Source organism: Temnothorax nylanderi, unplaced genomic scaffold (assembly GCF_030848795.1).
Source record: "Temnothorax nylanderi isolate EJ_2023f unplaced genomic scaffold, tnyl_v1.0 TNYL_tig0001_pilon, whole genome shotgun sequence".
Classification (NCBI taxonomy): Eukaryota; Metazoa; Arthropoda; class Insecta; order Hymenoptera; family Formicidae; genus Temnothorax; species Temnothorax nylanderi.
In genome coordinates, this window is record NW_027249063.1 from 824,120 (window position 1) to 841,589 (window position 17,470).

The 17,470-nt window shown below is 39.9% G+C and overlaps 1 protein-coding gene across 2 annotated transcripts in view; it reads left to right on the plus strand.

Annotated features, from left to right (window-relative positions):
* Positions 1–17,470, plus strand: part of LOC139771392 (uncharacterized) — a 282,189-nt gene that overhangs the window by 74,745 nt on the left and 189,974 nt on the right. The window lies entirely within an intron of this gene.

A 17,470-nucleotide genomic window follows, 5' to 3' on the forward strand; every position in this document is an offset into this window, starting at 1 on the left:
AATGCTTCGAAGCATTCCTTTTCTCCTTTCTTTCAATGAAGAAAGAAGGAGAAGAAGAACGCTTCGAAGCATTTGTAGCGTCAAATGGGCCGCAGCCTATGTTACATTCGTCACGAACTATCATCATCGCATTAACAGTGTTTCTGTAGCGTGCTTTACACTCATCCGTTCGTATACCTTAATCGATTAAAATTCGCTTAAGATCTATTATTCTTTTCCGTTCGTTCGTTTCGTTACATTATCCGATTCGATTCAGAATTTACGGAAACGAAGTCTTACTTTTAAACGAGATTTACCTTTATAACTCTTTGAATCTTTTTTCTTTTTTCTTCAACAGTTAATCCGCCGCTGAAAAAAGACTTTTCTTAAATCGAATTGTTCCCATATCAATTGCGAGAATTAAATTGGTGTTTCTAAAATTCATAAAATGTACGCAAGCAAGCAATAACTCGCAACCGTGAGAAAATGCCTCTTATGCGTCATCGCGATGGGGAAATGATCTTACCTATTCCTTAATCGTGTCTTGATCATGTCGATGTTCGATCTCACGCCTCGTCGATCGCCGATTTTAGATGCTTTAGTTCCGCTTTCGTTATCGCTGCCGGGCGCGTACATGTGTTTCGCTAAATGGAATAACGTTGTTTCTGTCGTAAAAACAGTTCTTTGTCGATTAGGCCAAGATTCATGAATATGTATCGGTTTCAAAGAAACAATCGCATGTAATAAATCATATGCTGATAAATCATTACAGCGGGCTAGTTTAGTCTAGTCAATTCTTGAGTTACTTCTGTATATCGAGGAAAATAGTCGGTACTTTTGCCATGAAATGCAATTAATATGTATCCAAATGACAAGTTATTTGCGTAAGTTCTTAATCTGATTCATGACCGTATCTGTATGATCTCTAATCTTATCGATGAGGAAAATCCGAAACTTTGTGTAATCTCTGCTTAAGTGTTTTTTGAATTGCCGTTTAATGTCCACAGCTGTGTCAGTATCACGTGTCGCTTACACGAGAGATGTGTACGAGAGATTCCCCGTTGTTTACGCGTTATTGATCACGCAATCACGTAATCATGGGTTTATCCGTTTTTTCGCTAGTCTCTTCGCGGATCTTTACTTCGATCGTTATTAATTATTATTAACGCGATTTACTGCTTCGTCGTGCATCAACATCGTAGTTAATACTAACTGAACGCGAATGGGTTGCCGATATTTTCATTGTATCGCTGTCTTTTCCCTTCGACAATTGTCATCGATCATTTATATTCATCTCTTGAAGTTTTGGTCAATTACTAAGATCAGTGATGTATTCATGCAGTATTAAAGAAATCGATATAATTTCAGTGAATTTGGACTTCGATATTTCAGTATATACTATAAGAGTTTATAGTTTTCACCACATGAGATTAAACAAAAGTGTTAAAAATGAAAACCAAGAAATATTTAAAGTGATCTTTAATTCTGGCCTGCAACATTTTAAATCATCTCATTTAGACGTTATCGATGTTTAAAGCGATGTATATGTTTAACATTCATCGAACATTAATTGATAAATCCATTTATTTTAAATATAAATTTATTCGGTATTTGTGCCCACACACAAACTTTTAGTTTTGTCAACGGGTGAAAGTTAATCGTTCTTTCGAAGAAAGTAATGTTTTTACAAGATTTGGTTGCGTTATCCATTGAGCACAAGTCCGGCCATAGTTACACTCTTGATTATATGCCGCTATTCGACGTTCGAGCCACTTCGTGCGGTTGAAGTGTTCCAGTATGCGTTTGTTATGCTAATCTACAGTAACCATGCTCTTTGCTCCGTCTGACACGGCGAGACGAGCACGTCAATCTCTCAAAAAGAATGACGTAATGGCTCCAAAATCGTTTTTTTCCGCCTGCCGGCCTCTCCCTCCTCGCTTTGCATCGCTGCTTAAAGATGCACGCGTCGGCTTGAACGCATGAAGCGTTTACTAAGAGTCATTATTTTTCTTTCGTTTCGAGGCTCGCGAAGCGACTCTCCGCCGCGATTTAGGAGTCATAAAGTCAGCCACGCCAGAGTTTGAAAAAATGAGAGCCGAAAACCACCACCGCGCGCGGAAGAGGCCTTCCGCGTTCAGAAGTTTAGCGAAATTGCACCGGTTGATGACTGTAATTACTGACGAAATTAAACCCGTTCCGAGAGTATTCTACAGACCGATCTTCCGACTGCAAAAAAAAGTGATTTAAAAGGCGAGGCGAAGATTAAACAATTCCTTTCACGAACGCGCAATAAAACGTGCATGTGATATTCTCACGTAACGGCGCTGGATAGTAAAAGTTTCGCGAAACTTTATCCTCGTTTCTTGCCCCATGCGGGATATTTCGGAGCACGACTCCAATCGATGGATTGGAAGGTTGGGAAGTTTGAGTCGTTACTGTTGTAATAAAATCATGGGTCAATGGCCGATGCAATGTCGTTGTTGCCGGCAAAGATGAAAACATTTTGGGAGTCGTGCAGCTAGAATTTAATCAAGCAAGAGTTTTCTAGATTGCTATTGGGAAGCGAAAGTGCTCCCGGGAGATCGAAATCAACCATTTGATATTCTAGAAAGACATTGTCTTGGAAAGTAAGATCCCTCTTCGATGCGGCGGAATATTAGAACTGCGAGTAATCAGAGGAAATTGATCTAAGTTTGATTAACTTGGCAATCACTCCCTTAGAGATATAAAATTGATTCGAAATCGAAACGTCATTGTACAATATCAAAAGTTTAGAAAATTGTTCAAATATAATATAATTTTATATATGGAATTATATAGAATTATATATGTATAATCGATATGCGAGATAAAGTTTTATAAATTATAAAAATTAACACATTTGAAACATTTATGATTATTTATTATTTTTATTACTTAGAAATACCGTAAAACTAAATATAATGATTGATTATAACAAAAAAATCGAGATACATTATTTCATTATTGAAGAGTTGCAAGGCAGAGCATGTGGTTCACTGAAGCGTAACGTATGTACATCCTGCTGGAAGATAGCCTTTAGAATCATTTGTTATCTTTATCGATCTGTTATTTCAATCATTCGCACTTTGTTCCGTATATTTCTCACGAATTAACTCGTTCCATTTGTGTGTATTTAGCGTAACATTTCCTGAAGGATTGCACAACTAAAATCCGACGTAAATGAGGGCAGATTCTTTTTATTCAACGTTGATTATTTCCGTGTCCAATGTACCAAATAGTGTTACACCATAGAGTTATAGAAAATTTCTTGCTGATATTAAAACGGTTTAGCTCAGAATTATAATTTTCTACATTATTAATGCATTAAATATCGAATTTCATGAAAACTTTGATTAGATTGATTCCGCAATACTAATCTCTCGAGTAACTTTCTGTCGATGACTTATTAAGCCCACCATCCGTAATTATTTCAATGATATCCGGGAGTTACGACTTCGTCGTCGGGGCGATGGACGACGACACCCGCAGTTGGCAATTCCGTTTGCATATAATTGCACAGGAAGGAGACAGCATCATAAACAATTTTTGTGCCGCTTTTTCGTCGTCGTATTAATTCGCGATTAATCTTCGAGGCGAAAGTCGAGGCGAGCGTCGAGCCCTACTTTAACTCGAACGTGTTAAAAAAATGTACGCTCGCGGCCGCTCGCGTTAATGCTTTCCCGGGGAGAATTACAAGCATAATGGATGCCAGGCAGTTGTAATTAAAATAACGATCAACGGCATTAATGCTGTCATAAACGATATGTGCCTGGAACTCGTTTCAAACTGCTTCGATCTTCCCGCATGTGAGATCAGATTGTGTTCCAGCTATCCCTCTATGATTTAGAACGAGCTATCGAAAAAATGTACAGTAATGGCAGCAATGCATTCCGATAAATGATTTCTTTCTTCTGTATGTCGATTTCACGTGTGTACTTACAGACATCGTCCAACAGAATATACATTAATTAGCTTAATTAGTAATTGGATGCGTATGAAAGATCTGAGCCATTAAATAGAGAATCACGCTATTAAATATATAAAATGCTTTAGAATCCTCTTCTCCTTCTTCGAATTACAGATATGAATTATAGAAATGAAGCAGAAAAGCAATTGCTTTTGATATTAGGAAATTAAAGCGTTTTAATAATATAGAAATTTCAGAGTAAAATTACTAATTTGATGAAACAACTAATATGTTTAAATTTTGAAACAGGAATTTAATTTCCAATTTGAATGGAATTTCGTAGCGATTATTATATAGGAATTTAAATTATTGAAGACAAGTATTCTAACAGACATTCATCACAATTTTTTAATGTTAAATTTTTTTTTAATTTCTCCATGTAAAATGGGACTATCAATCAAATAATAAATTTTGTTATTCGTTTATATTTCTAGAGCATAATTTGCTCTCAAGTTGTTAAAATATCTCTACCTATATTTAGTTCCATAATTAAACTCCAATATTTTGTGCTTATAGTCTTTCCCGAAAATAATTTTCGTTAGATATGGAACACTCCGCGCACTAACTTGTATCCAGTATAATGACTGACGTATGTAAAATGTTTAGCACGGGCCATTATTGAATTTTTCTGCATAATTTTACGGCGTAACGGCGATATCTTGAGCCGCGCGACCGGCCGATCTCGCAGTTGTCGGCGCACGTGGCGATAACGACGTGTCCGCGGGCGCGCTCGGCGATATTTACGGTGCTCTTTGCATCGAATACGATGGGATCGAGCGAGCACACGAGGTATATACATATCTCGCTTCGAGCTTTCGATCGCGGGCCGATCGTTCCTGCGATTTTTTTCGACGACGCTGGATCGCGTAACGAACGGGAGTGACTGCGGTCGCCGCGAATGTTACAGTATGTGCATTAGGCGTGCGTCGGAATGCGTACGGCGTGGCGAATGCCGCGTACGCACACGTCGAATCGCGAATCTTGCGGAGCAATCTTTACTGCGAACGATACCACAGCTAACGATACCGTGCACTCGTCCGGTGCGTTGCCCGCGGGTTCGCGTAATATCAACGGTACGAATTATCTAACTGGTATCTTCGTTTACTAAACGATTTTTTACGTATATACATATACATATATGCACAAATTGTAAGAAAAATCTCTTTCGAAAATTGTGTCTTGATATTATCATTTCCAAAAAATAATATTAATGATACTTAATTATTGGGACGATAAACTCGACGAGTTTATCTACGAGTTTATTTTTTATATTATATTATTATATTATTAAAAGCCCACTTGTAGAGTTTAACGTTTTAGTGCATACATTTTATGGGCGAATGTTATTTTTGTCAAAGTTTTAATTTCTAATGTTAAGTATGAATTAAATTTTAACCCCTACAATTTTTGACGCGTTAAATAAAGAGTAAAAATCATGCATCTAAATTTATGAATGTAGTTAGTTTTTAGGATTTTAAAAGAGAGTACGAAGTAGAGGACATGTATGAGTACTCAAGAATGCATCTTAAATTGTCTCCGCGTGCACGCATGTCGACAGATGGAGATATGCTGCAATAAGCGTTTGCGCAATAGTTCTCGGATCAATGACATAAGTGTACGCGAGAGCAGCGATCGGCGATGATATGCGCACAAGTACGCACTGCACGAAATATACCACGGTATATTATTGTAAGAATGACGTTGTGTCAATCAATCCGGTTGATTCACGATTGTTGAATTCGAATGTTGGCGCCGTCTGTTGTCACTTTATTTCGATACTTGCATGATTATCCTTATCGATGAAAGAAGAAGTACATTAGTTACACTTGAGTCCCGTTTGTTACGTTCAGAAACCATTGATTCTTTTTATAAGGACCAATAATAATGTAAAATAGACGTAATATAACGAACTATTCGTTTTTTGTTAGAACAACAAAACTATCTTTATAATAGAGGCATATAAATACTTCATTATTAAATTACGCTTTGAATTACTCTCTTCATTATATAATTATATACTTATTATAACATATAACAGTGCAAATGTGCACCATTGTTAAGTATTTGAATTGCAATATTTGTTTTATTATTCATGATTGTATGGCGCATTCAATGTATTAGATCGTTGGAATTTTAACAACGTGATATTTTATTACTCTATTTTATTTTACGTATATATTTGTTTCCTTCTCTTCGATAAAAAGAGGAATTTTTTCTTATGAGTTTTTAATTTCTTACTTAAAATTATTTTTTATTAGATGTATAATTATTGTGATGAGAAATTTATGGCTCAAGTTTTGTTGTTCTACTTGTTAGATAAGAGGGATTGTCTATAGCAATTGAAAAACTTCTATAGATCTCCTAGATAAATTTAATTAGAAATGCCCGAACACACATTATCTTATTGTTAGTTGATTAGATCTACAAAAAGTATGACGTCAGATTCGTTAAATATCAATTTAAGTCAACGATTGTGATCGGTATATAACTGGCGCGTTGAAAACGAAAGTATTTCTTCGTTTCGAAGGGCGTCCTGTTATACCTGTACTTACGCCCACTGCAAGTGCGTTGGCCGACGTTTCGCAAAGTGTATCGGACCGAGCCGACCGGCTCTCGAGCTTTCCTGCCGTCGTCGTCGCCGTGGCCGGCCACTGGGGCGAACTCGTAACGAGTTCGCAACGATCGCCCGGAACGATTGTCCCGTGATTTATAGCTACGCGTACATCGCACCGAGTGTATCGCACGTTTGCACGTATATCCCGCGCGTATCCTCCGCAAAAATATTATAACCGCGCGCGCCGAGGATGCGGGCGATGTCCGAGGAGAATCAATCCACACTCGGCTTTCTCCGTTTCCGGCTTCTCTACTCCAGTCAGGTCGAATTCATCTCGAAAGCTCTCGCTTCTTCTCTATTATCCCGATCGGCTAGAACGCATTATTGCGCGGGAGACCGGGAATTTCCTCGATTGGTGTAATCGAGCGAGAGCCCGTTCGGAAGTAACCATACGGCGATCTTCTCAGCCGGATGTCGGACCGTCCAATTATCGATCCAATTATCGATATATTTCTGATGCTCCGCGCAGGTGGAAAAGACGGTTCGCCGACGAGTTTTTGTCGTCTACGATTCACCGCGGGAAACAGAACGGAGAGTTGGCGTATCGGGAGTGCCCAACGCCCAACGCCCAACGCTCCGTCCGAGCCGGAGCTGTATTTCGTCGCTCGCGCATCGAGTGAAAACGAGACATATCGCGAGACGACGATAAATAATACCTGTCGGCCGCACTACGACAATGTAGTCAGGTGGAAGTAATTGAAAGAGAACGTTACGGATATATACAGTATTTTGCGCCGATTTATTTCCTTTCACCTAGTCCGCCGTGAGTTTTCTCGCGACTCGTATGACGTTATGCGTCGCTCAGGGTTCACGCGGTAGTGCCGATCTTATGCCAATCGGACCACTATAACTAGTGTTCGCCCTCTGTGTGTCTACCGATTCGATATAGCTACCGTCGAGCGTGTTCCACACCATTGTTCGCTTCTTGCAATGGCGGCTGTTTCCGGTTCGGGTAATCTCTCATTATGGCCATGACGCTCGTCACGATAATCGCTAGTGTAAAACCGTATATCTCCAGTCAGAGAGAGAGAAAGAGAGAGAGAGAGAGAGAGAGAGAGAGAGAGAGAGAGAGAGAGAGAGAGAGAACAGAGGGTGTGTTAGGGAGAGTTATCAGTGTTTTTTCGTGAAACGATTGCTGATAAGTGTTCTTTAAGGTATTTGTTACATTAAAAAAGTCTTATCGATACATGATAAAGCTATATAAAGTACTATCTCTGAAATTTTCTAGAAAATAATACAACAAGAAATGAAGATTTATTTAATTGATAGTCTCTAATCGATAGTGATGAAAAAATTAAGTATAATTATAGAAATGAGTTACGAGAGTAAATTAAAGTGTTATCTTTCATTTGCATTTTTTTTCAAATCTTCGAATCTTAATTAAAAATTTCCTCTATCTGTTCATTTTATATATTTTGCGTCATATAATTATCATAATTTTAATGTTACAAAATATATGAAACGTATATGTGGATAAATTTAATATTAAACCTTCTACTATTTTTTTATTTTTCAATGATTATATATCTTTATAATATCTTTAAAAAAAAATAACAACAGAAAATAACTCATTCGAAAATTTTTAATAATTGTTTTATTTTCAGAGCTATGTAATTCTGTAATTCACTTCTCGAATATCTTTTCTGACATTTCTTTTCTACTAAAAGAGCGTTACTCATGTCTCTGCCGGAAGATTATTTTTTACGAGGACATTGTGTGAAAATGCGGAATGTATGTGTGAATGTATGTGTCTATATGTTGGTTTGCATATCATGGACAGAATGAGTCGTCGACCTCTTCCGTGGGAACGTTAATAACACCGAGCGCGCGTTGGATCATGGTAATCGGTTATCGAGCCCATTGCACCGCGTGCTCTGTTTCTTTCTCTTCGGGTGGAAAGAAACCATCAATGCATATAATACTTGGGAATACGCGTCACAGTTGTGTCTAGCCGTCGATATCTCTTTAAGACGACTGGCTGTTAAATATATAGGGAGGCTGAGCAGAAAAGTTTCAACTGACAAGGAGCGTTTTTGTACATCGATTAACGCAGGAGCGGGTTGAAAGATACACTTGTCTTGTAGATATATCAAAGATGGCAAAGTAAAAAACAACATTCACATTCGTAGAATGTAACGAATAATCGGGATCCCTTTTTTCCGCTTCGTCGAATCGACGGGAAGTCGTCACTTCCCGCCGCATTGCCAGCGATTCTACGAAATAGACTGTCAGAGAATCCGGGGGCGTGCATCGAGAGGGGTAAAAACGCGACGCCACCCTGATGGCGATTATCTGGAAAAGGAAATGGGTCCCGGACGGTTTTTCTGTCGACGGTTATCGCAATCGATCCGCCAATAAATATTAGCACGCACGCGCGCGTTTGCGTACCGCTGACAAATTAGCGGTGTTACGTCGAGTGGGCGAGCAGCATGAATCGTATCAACGCGCCTGTATAACCGCCTCGATTAATAACGCTATCTTAACAAGTAGCATACGAGAGCCGTGTGTCGACACTTGCGCGCGCACTTGTATGCGATTCAGCAGGCGGACGATGCATCGCTGTTGCGCTAAGTATAACTGCGAATGGTATACCGTCGTGAATACGGGAGAAACTGGCCTAGTAGACCTTATCTTTCAATTAATACTCGATATACGTTTTTTGAATAGTTTCGTGGAACGTTCAGTGACGTAGCATAGTTACCCCGTTGAAATAGAGAACACTTCTCGAAAACAATTTTACTTACTTTGCATAATTAACAGAACAAAAAAACGATATCCATATCTTTTGCTGATAGTCCGGCTGATAGTCTCGTGTAACTGTTTGAAAGTTGTCCTCTCTCTCCGGATTGACAAGATATTGACGAACTCGTTGGACTTCCTATATTTTTATGTATTTACTTATCGTATCTTATGTTTATCTTGTCTGATTGTATAGAATGGATTTACCTCCCTAAATGCGTGTAGCACTTTACCACTTTCATTTTCTAGTCGAGTCGTTTGTATCGCGTATAACAAAATACCTTGCCGAGCTATCGATCGCCGCGCTGTCACGAAATGATTTTATGATATTTTATATCATATATAATGGGCGTTTAGTCTGTTGGATCCGTCAACTCTCTACTTTAGCTCTCTACTATGTTCAGTTCTGTAACTATCGCTTCTGAGAATTGTCACGATTTATCAGACACATTGTGTTTCGAAGAAACTGAAGTTCGCCCACGATTGTGCAGAACAAAAATTATTCAACCTTAATGACTTGTCATTTGATTTAAGGCGGTAATACAACGATAATTTACACGTAATACGCTTGTTCCTATGTACAATACGGTTACATCAAACTGCATGATAAATATATGTATATCTTGAAGAACGTTTTGACCCGCGAGAAACGTAATACTTTATTTTTACTTATCTATGTTATTGATGATGCACTATATCGTAAAATTATTTTATGACAATACATAATAATGGTTTTCTGTATCTTCTTCCTACGCTATTAATCTTTATTGCTACTGATTACTGATATTTTATAAAAAGAGTGATGTGGCTAACTTATACACATATACGCCGATGGCATTAATTATTTATTTAAATTATTTCTTTGATGACATTTAATTATTTGTATTATGTTATCCTTTCATACAATTAACGCTTTTGGCAGAAATTATGGACATACAAAATGTGTACAATTTTCTGCCGCTTTATCTCAACGATTATAAATTTGCAAGATTCATGTGTCAGCTCCGACGTGTTACACAGCGACCTTTTTGCAAGTCCTCCCTCCATTGATTGTGCGGTATCGCGTGAGCAATTTTTACGGTTACAGATCATCGCCTCGCGCGATTCACGTGTTTCTCCCTTTCCCTGCTGCCTCGAGCAGCCGAACCGCGCGTCAAAGATCCGCCGCAATTTGTAAACGGCTATCGTAGCAGCCTCATCGCGCATTTGTAAGGCGCTGGTACTTATTGTCTGACCTTACGCGGAGTATCTCCTTCGCGCGTTGTTACAAAGCCTCCCTTTGTTTAGCCGCGTTATTGATTGCGCACCGTCATAACAGCGCATTTTTCGCCTATGGCCCTCGGCGCCACGGTACGCTCTTTTTTTTTCTTCAGCCTCCACGGAAAACCGACTGAACGGTCTTCCCTCGGAGACATTGTTACATAAAAGGAGAACTCTTCGTAGTTGTTATTCTGAGTGTCGTCCTGTGAGTAATATGTGTATGTTGCGGGTCAGCGCGGTCACGGGGGGGTTTCTTTTTTTTTTCGCAGTCCGCGCATCCGTATCGTGGACGTACCGGAGATGCGACTGGACGGAAACCCTCGTTCTATAATCCGAGAAAGTTTTAATGCGTTTAAAGGATACATTATGTAAATAAGCGATATATTTTGTGATTATCTCTGGTGAAACGCGACAAACCTTGAAAAAGGAATATAAATCCGGCATGTTATAGAAAGTTATTACTACTTTAGTGATTACATTTAATACCTTTATTTATTGCATATTATAAAGTAGCTATTTTATTACTTCAAACATTAATTAATAAGAAACATAACTGTCGTAATTAGTATTTTATGAACAATGACGAGAAATGGAAAAGATCAATTATATTTGGCATATATAACTAATTAAGACTGCATAATTCTGTACTTTTTTATTAATATAATGTATGCTATAAATTATAAAAATAATGACTTTTTCTGATATATCGTACGTAATGTCCAATATGATTAATGTTATAACTAACAAAGAGTCAGAATAAGGGAAATACAGATATAAAACTTCTGTTAATTGTTCTAATTTTTAACTGAAAAATAACGAAGATGTGTTTCGTTTCTTGCAAAACTTCTGTGATATAAGATGTTTGCACCATGGCTGAATCAGGAACAAAGAATCCATTTTTTCCAATATATGCATATTTGGGTGCTCGTATTCTTTTGTCATACAAAATGATATACGATGTATTACTTACGGGTCAGCGGTCGTGCGTTTCGTTCACACAGCGGTTCACCGACCCGGAGTCGCCCGGCAGTTTCAGATTTCGCAAGCGAATCCGAACGTTTGCCCGGCCGCCGCTCTCGGTATGCGATAACACGTTGCTCGGCATTTGCGTGTCACGTCGTAATGCCGTAAGTGCAGGCAAAGGGGGAAAGGCCCTGCAGCTAATCGAAGATTAGCTCGCGATCGACACGAGATCAAGAAAGTGATCGATGGAAATCGTGAACGCGCGATCGGCACTACAAAGCCGTTTGATTTTGTTGCCGGAGAAATGCATATGTACCTGCCGACTGTATTGAATGTCATGAATACTATAAAACGTTAGCAATTGGTGACATTGAGAAGTAAGCGATCTCTTGCAATTGATGAGATATAAACTCGTCACAGAATAAATCTAGATTGAATGAGAGAGAGAGAGTTATTGAACTTTAGCTAAAAATTATTTTAAAACCAAACTGCACATAAAGAAAACTTATTTTCGCGGACATGCATTGAACATATCTCTCACATGACAAGACATCATATCTTTTTTCAATGATATTGCCAATTATTCAACGCACTAGAAATATAATTAACATTTTTCTTATAGATAGGTTATCTCTTACTGAGAAATATTATGAATAAATTGCAATTAAAAATTTCCTTTTTGTAGAAATTGCAATTAAAGAAAAATAAAATATAACTATTTAAGATCCAAACTACAAAAAATAGAAGAATTGTGCAACTGTTCTATTTTTTTGGAGCAAAAAAGGGAAAATATATTTTAATAATGTGTTATCTTTGTTTTTTATTTTTATAATTAAAATGTTATTCAAAAAACATTTATGCTGTTACAACTGTTTGGCTTTATTGCATTTGGTTTGCATCTCTGGTGAGGTTCTTTTTTTTACCGATAATAAAGATTTACTCAGGGCTTACATAAGGATCGATTGCGTGATCGGTCGTGGCAAGATCCAAATTTGGCAATTTTTAGAATGACGTTGCTTTCCAAACAAGAGAAAATTCGCAGGTGGAGATCCGTCGTTGTCGCAAACGGAGAGAGTTGCGACCGGTGGCGGTGACTCAAACCGGTTCGCCCGTTTTTTATGCCCACGCAAATTAATAAAGTAATTGATTTGCTACTGAGCGACATTCTCCACGGTCGTGCCAGATATTACATCCGGCTCCCGAAAAAAGCTCATGATCGATAACGTAAGACCTAGCGGATAAACCATTCACAGTTTTATCGCGCGTTATCGCTCACTGCATAATCGGTTAGGTATAGTTTCATAACGAGTTTGTTGAGTATTATGCACTCATTATGTGGTGCATTGAGTACACGTGCCGGCAACTGTCATCCCGTGAGTCCATTAAGATCGATTCGATCACGCGACTCGGTGGCGACATTAATCGGTTCGTTGCGTTTCGTGAACGAAATATCGACCGTCGGAATCGCAACGCAAATCACTTGAGAAGTAAACTTTACGGCCGATAGTAAATAACCAGTAGTCTGATAACGAGATATTAACTTTTCTATTCCTATATTAGTATCTCCGATCAGAAATAGACATATATATTCTTTAGTCACGGTATAGATGTACCAGGTATAATTTTAGAATCATTCGTCGTGCTATTGATCCTCTCTCAACGTTTATAAAATATCTATAGTCAGGTATAAATAGTTCCCGCGGCAGAAGTTTAGATTTCTCTTTTAATAAGCAAAGGCTTAGCGCACTGAGAGAGTTAAATCTTTGTAAAGTCTGGGATTTCGAGCACGTGCTCGGCACGATAGCACGTTAACATTTGCACGGCGCTCAAGTGACTTAGGAGTTTGCACACGCGTCTACACGGCGGCACAAAGTGCATCGGCGAACAGCCACCTGTGTCCACACGATTGGTAACAAGGTTCACGGAAAGCGCCGTTTCTTCCACCTGCGGGGGAAACGGGAAATAAAAAATGCATCGGTCTTAAACGACGTGGCACATGCTCGCTTTTTACGGTCGGTAAACTGCAATGAACCGCGTCTCCTCGATAACGCTTTGCAAAGCAGCGCATGTGGGCGGTTATGGGATAATTTATTATCGAGAGCGGAACTACTTTTTTTCTCTCCTTCTCTGTATTTTTTAGACTTATGTAACGCTGTAAAAAGAATGCAAGAATTTTTTCTGCTTAATTTTACGTATTAGGTATTATATTAAGCTTTCCAAACATTTTTTAAATCTGACTTTTAATTTTGAAGTTTTCTCTTCCTCTGGTTTTCACGGTTGAAAATGAATTTAATATTCCATTAATGAATAGAAAACGATCTGAATTTTTTAACGAAAAAAAATACATTTTTATGGGAAAACATGCTGAAGAGATAAAAGCCGTGAAATTTCGGAAGCGGCGAGAAAGCAAACGCTTTCTTTATATTACGGAAAGAGAGGGGAAAGAGAAGGGAGGAAGAAAGAGAGAGATAGAGAGATCTCATTCGTCACGGAATGCTTATATTACTTAATTCTAATCCATTGACTTGCTGTATACAACCGTAATTGCTATTCATGTGCTGTGCATACGCCGCGCATAATAGCCGCGGGCTCATGAATGAAGCAAACAATTCGAGGGTGGGCGTCCCGGGAAGAAAGGAAAGACGCACGGTTTGGCCTTTTCGAGGGCCAGCGATCGGTAATTCATATGTGTACACACGAGGACGCTAAACAATGGGCGGATAATCGAGGCGCGCACATGTTCGGCCGGCTGCAACTGTGCGTGGCGGAATCGATATTGCTCGATTCGACGAAACGATGCGTGTAACGCGCGCGTGCATCACGAGGGGGGAAAATTACTTAACGACTCTAATTAAAAAAGGAAATAGGGGAGGGGATAGCGATTCCGGGAATGCCGCGATCCGCCCGACGATAACGTCGCCGGCCGTATAACGACCGCTTTGCGCAACAATAGATGAGTGTTGCGCCGCGTTGCACCGCCGGTTCTTTGTCGCCCGATCGGCTACCATGCGAGCGAGATACGATGCAAAGACCGCGCGCGCGCGCGCGCTCATCGACAAGACAAAGATTGTTTATCGAGCGCGCGGCAGTTAATGGGCTTGTCTGAATGGAGCGATTGGCACGTAGTCGCCAAGGGGAAAGATAGCTCGAGAAATGGAGGTAAATGCATAGGATGAATAGATATATAACGCACGTTATCTTTGTCTACAAGATGCTAGTAAAAAGTTCGCGTTTTTAATCGGAATTGCGGATTGTTATAACTTTATAACGTCTGCCTCTTTGCGAAAAATCCAAAGTTCGAGAAGAGAAGAGCGCTGATGGAGGGCTAATTGTCAGATTAAAGCGCATAAACGCTTGATGGCCCTATGCATCGGATTTCTCATTTTAGATGTCAAGAGCCCCAAGACTCCGTGTTTATTCGTTATGTACATTAGTCGTTGTCTATTCTTATATCTCTATTCTCGTGTCTATACGGCTGCCGGTCTCTCGCATTGCTTCGATAGGTATAATATTTTTTTACGCGCCCCCGTATGTCGCACGTGTATGTCGAGTGTAAGCGACTGAACAACCGGAGTAAGAGATATAAAAGCAATGCAGCGCCGCATGGTATGGAATTAGTGGGCGGAGCGAAGAGACAATGCTTGTTATGCATTGTTCGGGCTGAGTGCACCGTGTGTACAACAGACCGGTGCGGTGCATCGACAATAAGATAGAAAGAGAGAGAGAAAGAACCCCACGCTCGCGGCACGATGGCTTATTAGTTTCGTACCGACAATGAATGACACAATTTATCTCAATGGAATCGAAATCGACTGTACGAGAGCGTTATTTACTCGCGACGTTCTTATTACGTCGCAAATACCTGGTGAAACGCTTGCATGGTAGCAAATCGGGACAGAAATCACTATTCTTTTTAGATATCAGTATTCTTTGGTCGCTTCGCGTGCCATACGCTGCTGGGAATAATTATTAATAAATATATTTATTTGCGTCTATTATCGTTCAATACCGTTCAGTTACCGTCTTAATGCCGAGCAAGAGTAACTTCAATAATCCTATCACTTCACGGCGCTTCGTTTACGTCGCGATAGGTGAGAAAATGAGCGTTCCTCGGATGGTAGTTAGCGCACGGCGAGGCGCAAAAGACGTCGGCGCGTGAATTTATAGACTAACGGTATAACCGGGCGGCAATTTGCGATACTTGTAACATAAGACCGCAATTACCCGCGGTTCGAGAGAGGAGAGCCTCAAGAGAGTGAGCCTGATCTCGAAAGATTGCTCGGTAAGATGGAAAGGGATCGAGAACTTGGTCGCCCGCCGCCGCGGTGAGAGCTTGGCGCGGTTCTTTAATGGATAATGAGTCACGCTAATCGGAAATAGACCCGGCGAGAATGGTTCGATCACCATTCTCACGGGGAACACGATCCAGGATCCAGCGACGCGTGTAACTACGTGAGACGGAATATGATACACTCCGCCGTATGTCGTGTACAAGGAGCTCGCGCGCAGGAACCGCTTTGTTGGAGAGTAGATACACCAAGGCTCTCCGCCAGAAGTTGCGCCACTTCCTGTCCTACCATTACGTTAGCTGTCCTATGTGCACGGCACGCCGACATTCGCGCGCGCACTGCCGTAGTCTCGTATCGTAAACTGTGCCGTTGCACGCGATGTATCCGATCGTTTCTGGAACAATACGCTGCCATTCGAGCAGAGGCACGCGCGCGTATGCCGCGTCTCCATGTGGCCGTTTATCCTAGATCGCTGCACTTATTACGTATTCGCTTTGCTTGCATACCTTCGTAGACGAAGAGCATCGCGTGAGATGCACCTTCGATGTCTGTCACGGTCATTTTCGAAAACGAGATTTTCGGGAAATCTCGTTTTTTTTCTGATAGGTATTAAGTTTTTATAGCTCGAAGATTAGTAGTTTTTAGAATCATTCTTTATTCTCTTAATTGGAATAAAATATATCTATTCTTCCAAAGAAAAAGCGTAATATAAATGCAAAAGATTTATATATTAATGGTAGTCTTAGTTTTAAAAAGTTAAGTAATATGAATTGGATAAAATATTCTCTTATATCTTGTTATTTTATTACTTTATGTATTTTGAAGTTATGGCCTGTCAGGCAATGTTTTATCTTGCAACAAGGAAGACCCAAAACGTCTTTGATTTGAGGATACTTGTATGTTCGATGCTATAAAAATTATTGTTATAATAAAAACGATTGATATAAATGGATATTATGAATTGATGTCGATATAAGTATTCAGTTAACTTCTTGGCATCATTACTTTGTTCTTGTTTATTTATAGGATACATATAATATATGTATACATATATATGACAGTTAAAAGAAAATCAACGTGCAAAAATTAATTACTCAGATACCGGTGTTCCGCGAAAGATTCATGTTCTCATGCGAGGCACACGGCACATTCGCCTTATCACAAACGGCTTTGCTACGTGACACCGTGCTGCTCGCTTCGGCTTATCGCACATCCAGCAGGTAGAAAATTCATTTACACGGTCGGTCGTAATTATTATGTAATCGACGTCAGTGTCGTTGAAGCGGCCGAGCGGTGGAAAGGCGGGCGCCGGACACGAATCGATTTCCAATAAATCAGGGAGAGGCCATCGGCTGCTCCACGGCTTTAAGTATGCGCATATTAAACGCGACGCACAGCACGCGCGTCTATCCTTTCCTTAAATCGCAAGGCACGCGCCTTGAACTTATCGAAAATTTATTCCACCGTCCGTCGTTTCTCTCGTGCGCGTTTGCGTTTTCCCAATTAGATCCAATGTCGTGCCAGGATGATTTCGTGCGGTCGAGGCGAGAGGTGCTCGCGATTTCTCCCTGTATCTCTCTCTTTCTTTCGTGAGAGCACGCATTCGCTGAGCGTACGAACACGCGAGTAAATACATCG